Source organism: Hylaeus anthracinus, unplaced genomic scaffold (genome assembly GCF_026225885.1).
Source record: "Hylaeus anthracinus isolate JK02 unplaced genomic scaffold, UHH_iyHylAnth1.0_haploid 3, whole genome shotgun sequence".
Classification (NCBI taxonomy): domain Eukaryota; kingdom Metazoa; phylum Arthropoda; class Insecta; order Hymenoptera; family Colletidae; genus Hylaeus; species Hylaeus anthracinus.
This window is the reverse complement of record NW_026535284.1, coordinates 4,511,383-4,525,644: the sequence shown is the minus strand read 5'-3', so window position 1 is coordinate 4,525,644 and position 14,262 is coordinate 4,511,383. Positions and strand designations below refer to the sequence as shown.

The 14,262-nt window shown below is 41.8% G+C and overlaps 1 protein-coding gene across 7 annotated transcripts in view; it reads right to left on the bottom strand.

The window, feature by feature from the left end:
* The window catches only part of LOC128894434 (uncharacterized), a 220,632-nt gene extending 218,702 nt beyond the window's left edge, over positions 1-1,930 (bottom strand). For 6 of the 7 annotated variants that reach the window (XR_008461540.1, XR_008461542.1, XR_008461541.1 and 3 more), the window contains exon 1: positions 1,452-1,925. The gene's annotated coding sequence lies outside the window, so the exon portion shown is untranslated. Of the gene's footprint in view, positions 1-1,451 lie in introns of all 7 variants that reach the window. The other variant, XM_054156161.1, reaches the window with a different exon arrangement.
* Positions 1,931-14,262: the final 12,332 nt, after the last annotated feature.

The window sequence follows — 14,262 nt, the reverse complement described above, 5'->3', positions numbered from 1 at the left end:
TATCTTCACTTGTTTGCAAATAGACAACCGAAAACAACAGAGTTAATAAGCAGACACTGGAATCAAAAAGCCTCTCAATCTCTCTATATAGACTCTCAAACAGAGAATTTCATGAGTGATGGAGGTGCAAAAGCAGCCAAGTGTCCACGTAACGCTATCAATAAAAGTTAACTCCAATCCGTTCAGCATTTGAAAATTACCTCTCAACTAGTACCTGTCAACACTATCTTTGATTTCAAATCGCATCGCAGCCGGTATAAACACGTTTGTCTCGTATACTTGCAAGCGCAAAGAGAGAAACTTCCCCTAACGTTTGGCAACGCGTTTCTATTCGCACATTTTCATAAGAAAGGGTGCCGTCGAGGTGCCGATAGGTAATCCCGCGAGACGATCCAGAGCGCAAAGGGGTTAACGTAGCGCGAATTGATGTCGGAAAGGTTGGAGCAATAAAAGTACGGCGCACATGTGACACGCGACACATTTCCGGGTTCAATTGCGAAAGCTCTAGGCAGCGTCAAGGTGAGAAGGCCAACGGCGACGTCAATGGAAACAGTTGCTCGACGATCATTATGCATCACAGAACGATTCATTAATGCGATAGTAAAGTTCTCGCGGAGGGTTGAACGTCTAACAAGAATTTTCCCGTTTCCAGTTGTTTATTCAACGAGCTCGACATCAGTTCGCATTAACTTCTGCAAACCGAAACCGTTTGTTCAAGGAACACGCGCACGACCGCAAGCTCTGCACGGCTCTACGCTGAGAATACTTGGAAATACTTGAAATCGCGATGCAAAAGGAGTCCGAACGGGGTGCAGTTCGTTGCATCGTATTGCGAAACACTCGCGAGAAGCGTTCCCCGATAATCTATTTAAATTTCAACGGGACCGTCTTCGAGCGGACGCAGCGAACTTTACCACGATCGAATCCGCAGCAACGTTTCGCACGTTTACTCCAAACTTGGAGCATCCGGCACTTGTCCAAAGGCAAACAAAAGCTGTGGAAATATCGACGATCTCTCGCCGAATCACAGACTGGAGCGTTAATCGGCTAGGTCCGCGTTGGGTAACTGGAAATATTGGACGTCAAAATTCGGAGACTCCGAAACTTCTGTCAACCTGTCAATCATTGAAAGTACGATCGAGCAACGATCGTGTCACCGGGAAGCAAAGGTTCGTTTACCCAGTAGTCGCTAATCCACGTTATTATAACTCCGACTCCATTTCGAGGGACTCACGAGTGTCGCTCGACTTATCAATGAACGCGTCAATGACGGTGTGCAGACAATGTGGAACGTGAGAATATCACGCATATTTTTCCTCGTTCGCCGCTCCAACACTCTCGATACCGCGCACTTCACGTTCAACGATCCGATCGGGACACGAACGACTTCAACCCCTCTGTGTGTTACGTGGAACCGATAGTTCCAACGTGTTTGTGCGTTTAATACCTACCCAACGGTCATAATCCAAAGGTGTTTCGCACTGATAATCACCGACGAGATTCTCCCTCGGTGGCGTTACCACGAGGGCACAGACTGCTCACACTTGCGACTCTCCTCGAGCAGACATACACCGATCGCGCACTGGTCTCAGTTAACCGTTGACGAACAATATCACAAAATCGCCATCGGGGCGAGACACAGGTACGCGGGGTGACAGCGTGATATCCCAGCCGCGATCTCGTCGCGCGCGGAATTTGTTCAAAAGTCGCGAGTTACACCTGGAGCAACAAGGCCGATGCACGCGCACGGGGGGAGTACCGATTCGTTCACGGTGGTTCAGGTCAACTTCCTGGAGCGAACAGGTGGCCGAACACGGACGACGAGTCACGCTGTGCGGGACACGCGAGTCTCGTGAGCTTCGCGAAACCGACAAAAGAGAATACGCACGCGTCGCGACGGCTTGACGTCGACTGAGGAGAGACGGGTTCGCCGCGTCGCGTCTGTCCGCCCCCTGCTGCCACGATCCCCCACCAGCGGAGCTTGGAGGCGCCACCGACGCTTGCCACCCCCTCTGGCTTCTCATTCGTTTCGTTTCCTCTGTCTCTTCTGCCTTGCTGAGTCGCGTCGCGCCGCGCCACGTCGTTCACCTTCTACTTGCTATCGCTGGCTGACACGCCACGGGGTTGTTCCCCGTGCGAGATCGAGCTCCGTCTAATGCTTGGCCGCCGATTACGATTTCTAACCCTCCGGGCTGCTTCCTCAATCGTCTTACTCCCGAATTTTTAAATCCTTAGTCTCTCGATGCCTTCTAGTACCGAATTAACCCTTTGCACTCGAGAGGTGACTCTCAGTCACCATTAGGTTTCACGGAGCAAATCTACAATACCCAAAGTTTTTAGGTTCAATTTATTTGGAGCTCGACGTATCAATAAAATGATTGTCGGTGAGTTAAAGGTGACTTTATTGTAAAATCTCGATTGCTTGGAACTCATAGCAGTAGAATGTCAAGAAACATTTCGAGTTACTGGTAGATACCAGAAAAAAAGGCCTCGAGTGCAAAGGCCTCGAGTCAATTTTTGCAATTTTGCAATTTTTATCACCAGTTTTTATCATGATTGTTTGCTGTGGCTGAGCCTGATTAAGTGGGAAAGAAAGAAAGGAGAAAGCACGCACTTCTAATACGTTTAACCTTTTGCACTCGAGACGTGGCTCTCAGTTACCACTAGGTTTTCTTTAGGTTCAATTTTTTCGGAGCTCGACGTATCAATAAAACGATTGTTGGTAAGATAAAGATGACCTTCTTCTAAAATCTCGATAGATTAGAACTCATAGCAGTAGAATGTCAAGAAACATCTCGAGTTACTGGTAGATACCAGAAGAAAAGGCCTCAAGTGCAAAGGGTTAACAGATATTCCTTGAGGGGGTACTCTTTTCTTTCGACCAGTTTAGAGAAAGTTTTCATGTACATTTTTGCAGGTAAGCTATTAAATATAAACTTTTGAAATTGGATACAGTAGAGATTCCCGTATCCGAACTAATAGGGAGACAAAATTGACCGTATAGTGAAATTTTCGGATAATAGAACAATTACTATTCTCTACTGAGATTTTCTACTGTACAATCGTCGATATACAGTCGATCCTATAAATATTCGTACCTTCGATGTCTACTTAAGAAATCTGTCTAAATTAAACGATAGGTATGATATTTTCAAATAAATCTTTCATTATAAGTATGTACATACATGAATAAACTTTACACTTATTTGTATTTATGACGAAACATTTATTTAAAAATACCAAGGACATCGTTTAATTTAGACAGATTTCGTTGATAGCACTATAATAACATAATAGATTTCATTAATAGTATAATAATAACACTAAACCTGAGAATTTGAAGCAGATTGGATTCGAGTCCCAAAATTTAGACATTAGATGCACAGTTTAAATACACAGATAAGGGAATCATTTTATGTTTTCAAAGTTTTACTGTACTTTTCTAGGAGGTCCACGCGCTCGCGTCAGTCATATTCCCCCCCCCCCCCCCCATGTTTTTTGAACGGTTGGGGATTCAATGTCGCATATCTTTTTGATCCGGTATTTTGCCCATTGCTTCCGTAAGATGTCGAGACACATTTTATGATGTCGTTCCAGAATTCAACGCATTCCAGCGATCTCTACGGTTGTTGGAATTCAAGGGGATCATTCCACGCGAAATCGGACATTTTTCGGAGTAACATTTCGAACTTCGCTGAAACTTAGATGCGTCCTGATCTTCTAAGGAAGAGTTTCGGTTTATAATTGTATCGAAATAAACTGAAGAGGATTTAAACATAGAAGAAGCGTGTGATTTAGAAAACGATACAAATCAGCAAGTTTCCCTGACGCGTGGTCATCGGTGAGACAATAATTATTTAAAGATACAAAAAAGGGAGGAAATGTCGACCTACGACAGAAAAGCAAGCGAATGTTTTTTGAAAAATCAAATCCACGGGCATATTGCGAATAGACGTGTTAAACTTCAAACCACTCGCTTGGTCATTTACCGAGGCTCCGTCAACGCCAGGTCAAAGAATGTTGCTCCAAGGAAAACAACTTCAAAGTTGTAAATTGCATGCTTTGCCGTGCATAGTGATTTCTTTGAAAGGCAAAAAACTCCTCAGGATCTTCGAATGTCTCCATGAAATTCCAAGATCGTAATTCAACAATTTCAGTCTTATAAAAATCTCGGTTGCCAACAAACCAGACCCTGCCTTAAATTAAAACAAAATATATAAAGCGGATAAAATAATTTCTACACGGGCTATCATTTCCTGTCACCTGCTCCAAAATCTTTTCACTCCGTTCATCAGGACGCCGACGTTCGACTGCAATAAATTAATCTGAGGAGAGAATAAAGCAATAGAGAAGATGACATTTATCCCTGTTAATCGGTTCGACGAGCGTTGTGTAACAAAATAATGGCTCACGTGTCGCGCGTGAGGTACACTTTTCATCGTCTGCTACGGTATAAATAAGCTCCGTGTTGTTGACATTGGCGACCACGTGTGACCTGGTTACATTCGGTTCTCGCTAATTGTAAATTACTCGCGCTGCCCCGATACTCTACGACGCCTTCAACTTCTTCCCCGCGAGTTGTCGCGATCACCACAAATAGTTCGCGATAGTTTAAGAATGATTGCGCGGCGCGAACCTACAAAGAACTCTAATTATGCACCGCGACGGTTTCAGTAGAATGAGTTTCATTATGATGTTAGTATACTCACGCGAATGGCCTCGAGAGCCATTTGTCACGGCTGTCGCAAGTTCGCTAGTTTAATGCATCCGTGCTTCTGGATGCCCGGTTTCTAGCGGCCATCGCCTTTGGTGCAATTTTCGAGCGACAATGCCGTTACTAGCCGACACCGGACGAAACGGACTCGCACGTTTCACGCGTGCAACGCCTTTCCGATAGTTTCCTGTTAATCGATATCGTTCGACGAGGAACAATTCCGAACAAAATGGGAAAACTGTTTTCGTCGAACACTGCGACGAGTTCCACTTCCTTCATTCATAAATGCAAGGTGCTTTCGACTTAGGAAGATAATAGATTTTTTGTTATTGATTTCCTTGTTCCTTGGAGATCGATTCAGACTATTCGACACGGACCGTCACGTTCCGTTAACGACACGACAAAACATTAAAACACGCGTTTTAATGGTACTATTCACACTATTCCCGTTGACGAAACGTTCAGGTCGGTGTCAGTTAAAGGTCGATTTACACATGTCCGTAACGTGTCAGTTCCGTATCCGTACCGTATCAGTAACGTCACGGAGCGGTGTCGGACGTGTGTGAACATGCCCATTCAAAATCAACAGAAGAATATTTAAAATCACAGACACTGATGAAACATTACGGAACTGACACATTACGGATATGTGTAAATAGACCTTAAGTGTGAATAGTTTCATTAATGTGCGTGTTTTAATGTTTTGTCGTGTCGATGACGGTCTGTGTCGTATAGTCTGAATCGACCTTTACACGTTTACCGACAGACTAATACGCACACGAGCATGTTTAAATAATTTCCCCGTTCGGTTCGCTAAATATGGTCAGTTATTTTTGAAACATGACAATCACGGGAATTTATAAAACTAGTAATACGCGTGTTCGATTTAAATTTTTCGTCGCATTCGGTGTTTCGTCGACTTCACAAAATTTCAAGCGGCCATTAAAACGCCAATTAATCGCCATCACCGCGTCCAGATCGATGTCACGGTATCGAGAAAATGACGTAGGAAGTATTCGGCGAACGATACTTGCATTCGCGGGGTTAATGCATTAAATGACAACGATAATTGGTCCTTAATAACTGTAATTGCATCGATTGCTCCGCACATGTCGGAAGATCCACGTGCAAAGGTTCTTGCGTGCGCGAAATTCCATTCCCGGCGATCGATCGAGTATCCCGAATTTCGAGGCCCTTATCCGCAAATCTTGATCGTCCCAATTATTTTCCACGTGCGACGTCTGCGATAGTAATTAGTCGACGGACAGCGTGGAAAATTTAGTTTGCGGAAGCGAGTCGTGCGGCGATATTAATGCATCGAGTGTCCTGGAATCGGCACGCTCTAATTACTAGCAGTTGCAGTCCATCTATGACTTATTATCGCCACACGTAAATACAATTACGAATGATAATACCGGGCCGATCGTGACCGTAAATAACGGTGCACTGTATCGACAATCTATTGCTCGCGCAACGTCCACGCTGGATTTTCGTAGCGTGCCGTGGAATCATTTCCACTCGGAAGGAAGTGCGAAAATCGTTTACAAGAAGAACGGTTCGAAATTATTTCATCGCGGACAGGTTCGTTAAAGCGATTCGCAAAATCCTGATATGTACAAATGACATGCGTGTATGGTGACGAATAGAGTAATATTGTAAGACGTATCATATAAATTGGGATCTAGATTAACGCTAGATTTACAGATCACGGTCATTTTGACCCGTTCGAAATTTCACAAGGTCCTATAGAAATCATTTATATTTTTCGCTAATCATTTACGCTGACCCTTTTACTTTATTTTACCCTTATAAAAGGACAAGTGTATATTAAAATTCATTTTTCTTCGAACCTCCTAATTAATTGTACTAAATTGACTTCAGTTATTAAAGTATTACTTCGGTAATAGAAACCTGATAAGATATCGCTGTAAATCTGGTGTTAAACAGTTTCGTTGGGATCAAGACAGCACGGATAATCGAAACCTGGGGAGAAAATGTTTAAAGCAAAATAATTGCATATATAGAAAAATATAAATTCGCATAAAACTCCGCAGTTTAACGATCATATTGGGCTGTCTGGGAAGTCCATGCCGATTTTTAGTAGTCGGTACAGGTCTGAATATATATCGGAATGGCTGAAAACAAATAAAATGTGTACATTCCTTAACAGGTGGAAAGGTTGTGGAACAAAATGGTACATATATAATTCAATAAATATACATCAAAATTCAAATATGCCTTTGAATTTTTCTTAAAAATAGACATGAAGTTTCCGGGCAACTCAATAATTACTACCACCTGTGCATTATATCGTATAAAGAAGTACTCCAGTCGATACAAACTTGACCCTCTAAATGGTTGAAAGGGAAACGTTAAATATAAGGAGACAGCTGAGAACGCGTAGAATGCGAATGCTAGAAGCGACTAAATATGAAATGTCAATGAACGCTGCGAAGCCGAGCGAAAATAGAAGTAGAAACTTGGAACGGTGCATCGGACAAAGTAATATTTTTCCAAGTATCGATTCTACGACCGCGGATACAAGTTTCCAGCGGAATTCTGTCGATCGCACGTCATCCCTCGCACGAGTCTTTTTAACCCCCAGGAGCGTGCCGCTGACGGGAAAGTTACCGCTTCGAGTGGAACTTTTTAGAAGTTCGCCTCGAGGAGTGGCGCGGAGATTAGCCCTGGGGAATTAGAGTTTCCGGTGTACAATGAGAGGAATTCAGAAACGTCTTGCCGTGGTAAAATCGACCACCGGCGTATTTCTCAAAGTAGTGTCATGTCATTGACCGAAACGCGTTAATTCTTTAAACCGAACGAGTGAATATTCCCGAGTCTATGGTCTTGTGGTTGAGGTCAAGACCTCAATTTGGTTGAGGTCAAGAAAATCGGGTACCATCCGATCAGGCTGATTTTTTTTATCATAGGTAACCCTTGACCTGGCGATTACAATGGTGGCTATCTTAACTCCCCTCCCCATCCCCACCAGGGGTCAATAATTGAAATAGTCCAAAAGGTGGTTTCTGCACCGATCTCGGTGAATACACCATTTCCAACCTACATTTCCGTGGAGAAACATCATACAACATAGACAATTCTTCAATAACAATCTGTGAACCTATTTTTACTGTTGAAAACGTATTTACTCGTAGCTCTGGAAAGACACTTCCGAGCATTTACCGTATAAATGCGAGACACGGTGGAGGCATTAGCCTTCAACTACATCGCGACGCGGACACACCGCTTCCCTGTTTATAACGTCTACCAGATGACGTAGAATAGTTCCCAACAGCGCGTTTCACGTTCTAATTAAATTCTCACGAACGTTTGCGAATTCTCGTTTAATGCTTGCTTTGATAACTGAAATTTACTTTTATTCAGAATACACAGGGCCATGCTCGCGATTAACGCACAAAGTAACGTTGACTGGTGTCCGTGATTCAGGGACAGACCACGCGATGCGAGCCACACTATTCGCGAACGAAATTGCGTTTCGCTGTACAAAGGACCCTTGGCAACCTGACTGCTTTATTCGGGCGATTTATAAAAAGTATTATGAAACCCCCACACGGACGAACGCGTGAAACGTGAATAATTCATCGGCGCTCCAGCGACCGGCTTAATTTACGTGTCCATTCTACACTTGACTCAAACGATCTCGATGCGTACTATGTATCCAGATGCACGGATAGCGATCCGCCGTTCCGACTTCTGATTGGTAGAATGCACGACGTGAATCTCGTTCTGACAATCGGAGGTCAGAACGCGTCCTAGTGGTTTGGCTGCATCCGTGGTAGAATAGGTTCGTTTGAGCCTGGATGCATGGTCGGTGAGACGAATTCGTTTCAGCGTATGGACTTATGGCTCGGTGCACGATACCATATTCTCCATCAGGAACGCTCAAGTTCGGCTAACAATAAGCGTCATACGATGCGGGATAAAACTGGCGCATTTGGAGAATTTCATTATACACTTCCGCTCAAAAGTATCCAAACACTAGCGAATTACATATGCATTAGCATTGCGTAAAAGGTTATATAGAAAGTAGTGACCAAATTCGGTTTTTATCAGTTTCTTACGAAGTATCTAACGTTTTCGATGAAAAATTACGTATTCGGTACTTACCAATGTTACACTAAAATTAAATACGGGATTCATCGATGTATCCGCCGCGGTTAGATATTATTGCACTAATATTGCACTAATTCTTATCTTAATTTTTTGGTGATATTAGTTCCTACCGACATACTTCTACCCACCAAGATTCAAAAGAATTCTTTGAGTTTTATAGGAATTATAAATATTTTTAGAAAATTGGGGTGACACCATTTTACGGTCACTTCGTAAAATAATTATTTCGATTAAAACGTATCCTTTCTGAAAACAATTAAATATACCACAATAGTTAGTCATCAGTAGACCGCGGATCTTTATGCAAAATAAAATCTTCGCAAACGTGCCTACAAAAATTTATTAACATCTATTACACCTAAATAGAAACTTATTTTATTCAGCAAATATTATAACATGAACTTTACTTTCAATCTTTTTTATATTCTTGCATATTATTTGCATTTTGTAATTTTTTGCGCATTCAAACTTCCTATAAATGCATAAAGATCCGCAGTCGAGTCATCAGTAACATCTCCCATTATTTTTGATCGCATCTTCCATTCGTTTCGACGCTGAATTAATTAATTACCCGCGTAGGTGTCCGTTTTGTGTATAATTAATATCTAGAACAAAGCATTTTCTTCCATCGAAATGTTTCTTTTAAATTATCTCGAAAGAAAATGCACCGTTACCGATAAGTGATCCATTCCACCGTGGTATTTTCAACTATCGAGGAAACGAGAAACAGTAGAAGTAAAAGATTCAGACTTCCATGTTTCCTGAGCGATACCAGCTTCTCGAGACCACATACGGTTGCTATTGTTTACGAGCGTACACAAGTACGCGTCTACGTGCACGCGATGGCGGAGAAGCTCGCTTAATATTCATAACGTCTTCTCTCGTGGCAACTTTAAACACATTTTAATAACATTTTTTACGGCGCTGTTTCTCTACGCCTCAAAAGGTTCACGGGGTGAGTTTTAGAACGCTTTGGTCAGGGGGTAAGAACTAGAGTGGAAAAGGACAGTCGTGTTTACGAACCGCGGGAGAAAGTGAAAGAGATGCGGCCGTAACAAAAGAACCGTGGAAAAAAGAAGAGATGAAGAACAAATGGTAATGGAGAAGGAAGGAGGATGCTGAAAAGGAAGAGTAACTGCAAAAGTGAACGAAAAGGGAAGAGACGAGCGAAGAAAAGGGAGAATAGCAACTCAACCTCCCACTACTCGGTCGTCTCTTTACGACGGAATATTTTGCCGGCCCTTTCAACTCCGTGCACGGCTTTCAACCATCGACGAACTCCCCGCCATCGTCGTTCACGAAAGTCGACCACGAGGCATCAAAGTTTTCCAAAGTCGCGCCGCGGGAAAAATCGAAAACGCTCGAAAGCTCCCGGGTGTTTTTACGCTGACACATCTTTCGATGGCGGCCGCGATGAACGATCGCTCCTCTCCTCTGAAACGATCGACAAGAAATTTTCCCCTATCATTTTTCTTTCCGTCTACCGCTTCTGTTTACCCCTGAAATATTCGTCGCCTCCTGAACATATACGCGACCTCGATACATATTAATACGCGACGAATAATAGAGACGATATATGTATTTGGTACAGCATACATGCAAGACAGTACTGTGGAGAGCTGACTTTTTTTTTTTATTAAAGAAGCGCAGGATCAATTCAGGCCTGTATGCTGATTTATTTAAAAAATTTATATCTGTATACTATTATTGGCTGGCAATGATGTAAAAGTACATTTTTCTATAATCGTCTCATTATCTTGCAATTACACAAAGTTAGGTATAGAGATTCGAGTAGCATTTCTATCTCACCATAAATCCTTCAAAGTCAAACTCATTCGCGCAATATTAATTTTCTGGTGGATCATGAAGTGCAACCAATGGCGAATCTGTAACAGGCTTTGTGTCAGCAATTAGAATAATTTTCGCTTCATACGCGTGCGATAGAATATTACGAACCCGAGAGAAAACGTAATAAGCTACCATCGCTCTCATTCAAGCGTTACAAAATTAACTTTATGATCTTTAAAGGCGCCCTAGTGAAAGCCCTAGTGATTATTTTACTGAAAGCACAAACGCAGCCAAAGGCAATTTCACGCTACAAACGTGACGTCGATTGCGTTAATAATAGCCTATATCGATAAATCAAGTATCAATAAAAATCAATTTTTGTGTATCATTTGTAAGAGTGTTTGAACTACGGCGAAATGCGTTCGGCGTAGCCGATGCAACCACGACTTGCATCATTTCTCCTCGAACTCGCCTCGAGACCGGTCGCGTCGACGGATATTTCGACTTTTATGTATTCTTTACGTTTCATTTGTTTATATGTCGTGTGCCAAATACTTTAGTCTAAATAATAATATACGTTAATCTTATGCGCAATTTGTTTGAGTCCTATCTCACGCCTGCCTCCTTTCCCTGACACCTTACGCATTAATTCATAATTAATAGTTATTTTTCTTAAATGGGTATCGCTGTGCTCTAACGGCCTAAAGAGGACCTTGATGTCGATCAGTACGCCGTATAATAATGTTAAGATGTATAATACGAATAATAATACATATATTCTTGAAACTTACGTAACTGCGTTCAGAGTTCCGGAGATCAAACAAATTATTTAATACATTACCAAGAGATATTATACATTTTTGATGAGTTTTTTTAGATTTAACGAGAAATATTATTATCAAGCAACTGATAAATAAGACTACATGACGATATATTTCTCAATGTAAATATTAAAGTTGTTTCCGAAATTCAGGTGAAACCTTTAAAACTTGAATTTTTCATGTCACTCTGGCCCAGTTTCTCATTGTCAGAGTACTTTAGCTTTTGTATAAATTATTCTTTTATCGAATGGGAAACAAATATACGTGCTCGCATGGTGATTTAAAAGTGAAGCATTGCAATTATTATTTTTCATTCGTTAATCTAAGTTAGCATATATAGTATAAGTTCTTTCCAGGTACAAGATTTAACCAATTAAATCGTCCACTTCCGCTGTTAATGTAAATGAACCACTGACGACCAGTGCATACAATATTATGTGTGCTCGTGTGAGACACGCGCTTGCCCAATTTGCCAGGTCACGATGAAAATTAAATATGGAAATTTAATCGCGAATTAACTTGTAGTGAACATTTCGTACTCTGATAATACCATTTCGTACTCCGCTGCTCCACTAGTTAGTAGAAGTGGATTAAGTGGTACAGATTTCAACGATTAAACCTAAAATTCATGAACTGCTTTTGCAAACAAGTTGAAGTACTGTCTATAATTGTATACGGCACCGGTTATACAAGGTACTTAAAAAAGTTCATTGTGGATCGGAACGTTTCTGTTTGAGACGAAGCAACCTGTAGTTAGCGGAAACTTTGCTAAAATTGGATTTTGTGTAATAATGTTCAAGCTAGAACTAATATACTAGTTTATGTGACGTTGACGTGCAGTAGGTCAACGAGAATGTATCAAAAATTTGCGCAGAAAGGAACCGGAAGGTCACGTACTATTTTACAATCTGCAGCTTCGCGGTCCGGTTATAAGTACTTAAAGCTTTTTATTTATATTTCAATCAGCTAATCGCGCGTTTGAAAATAAACTGCTTAATTCATATTGGCATGAGGAATTGGTCTTACAACAAGACCATAAGATTCTACACACACCTATACACGTATTCTTTTTAGGGAGGATTTATATTTAGGAAAGTATTTATTTATAACGATCCCATCGATTCCCTACGATGTGTACATTTTTATCGCGAGGAATTCGAGAAACGATATACTTTCTTCCAGCGTAAAAAATTTCTCCATCTCTGATCGATCCACTAATAAACTTCCCGTGCAAATTACGACAGTCACGAGGCATCACTTTTTATTTAACGGTACAAGTTGAACACCGTACTCGAATAACGTTTCCGAGCCAGAGGGAAGAATAGAAAACGGGCACAATCCACGTATTCGCGAATATGCAATATTTCTAACGTCACGGAAGCCCGGTATTACTTCAAGTAGAAAGATGAAAAAGATACAAACCGTGAGTCAGTTTCTGCGCGAATCGAGCAGCGACATTTTTACAGACAATGTACAGGAAGGTCGCCTGGGAAAAGCAAATCTGTTCCGCATCTCGAAGGCATATCAGGAAAGAATAATGTAACGTCATTGGTGTCGCCACGAAGAGAGATGAGAAATTAAGTGAACCGTGGAGGATCGCATCGTCGAGGAAAACGTATACCGCAGTCGCTTAAGCCTCTCCTTGTGCACCCAGCCGAGTGCATCCACGATGGAAAATAATATTTGTCCGCTGGGATACTAACGGAAAGACGTGCTTTATCGTCTTCCTCCGACCTCTCTCAATCACTAGTTCCGACGATTGTCCCAGTCGGACTGACTCTGCCTCTACCAAATCATCTCTCCGCGAAACCATCTTACCTTTGTACGACTTCTCTCCCGTAACGAAGACACCGATTGAAGCTCTCTATGATCAATCAACGTTCCTTTGTTTTTATTTCGATGATACGCTTCTTCGACGTTTCAGAAGAACGTGGCTTGGCAGACCATTTATTTTTCGAGGAAAATAATTGGAAATTCACTTGATCGAAGATGTTTGGGAGAGGTATTAAAATAGTTATTTAAAAAATTCTGCATTATTTTAACAAATTTGTCAAGATTCCACAAATAATTTCTAGTCGCTTTACTAAGTCGTTCAAAAGTTGTTAAGTCTTAAAAATATTTCGACAAAATTACATTAAAAAAAAATATTTAATTGTCTAAGTTATAACCGTTTACATCACCGGGCCGATTAATACAAAACTGTAAACGACGTTTAAAAAAAAAAATAGATAAAATAGATGCGTACCACTTTCGTAACGAATGACTCATACAATAGTCCCAAAACCATTCGAGGATGCCATTTAGACTTCGTTAGTCTAAACAGCGAATTTTTTGACGGTAAAAATCATTTGCGTGAGATGGAAGTCTCGTTCGGAGGGGTTTGAAAAATTCTCGGTCGTGTTCCAATGCCAGGAATTCTCAATTTCCGAGCATTTAATGGTCGCTGCAATACCTCCTAACCGGACTAATTTTTATTGCAATCGAAATATCGATCCAAGTATACCGTGACCAATTCTCATCAAGGCGCCTTGCCCCCGGTAAAAGGGTTGCACGGCACAACTCGTATTTCTCCAAATAACCCCCTTGTCGCTGCCCCCACTTTTCCCAGCCAAATAATCCCTCTGTGTAGCACGCGGAGCGACCAGGGATCGATATTTATCGGCGTGTTATACGAAACCCCGATACGACGTTGGGCGACTCTCGTTCGCAACAGTCTTGTGTGCGACAAGTCGCTTTGACGGCACGACACCATATGCAGAGCGTCCCCGTCTTTCGTAATCACGACGGGATTACTCCGCGACCAAC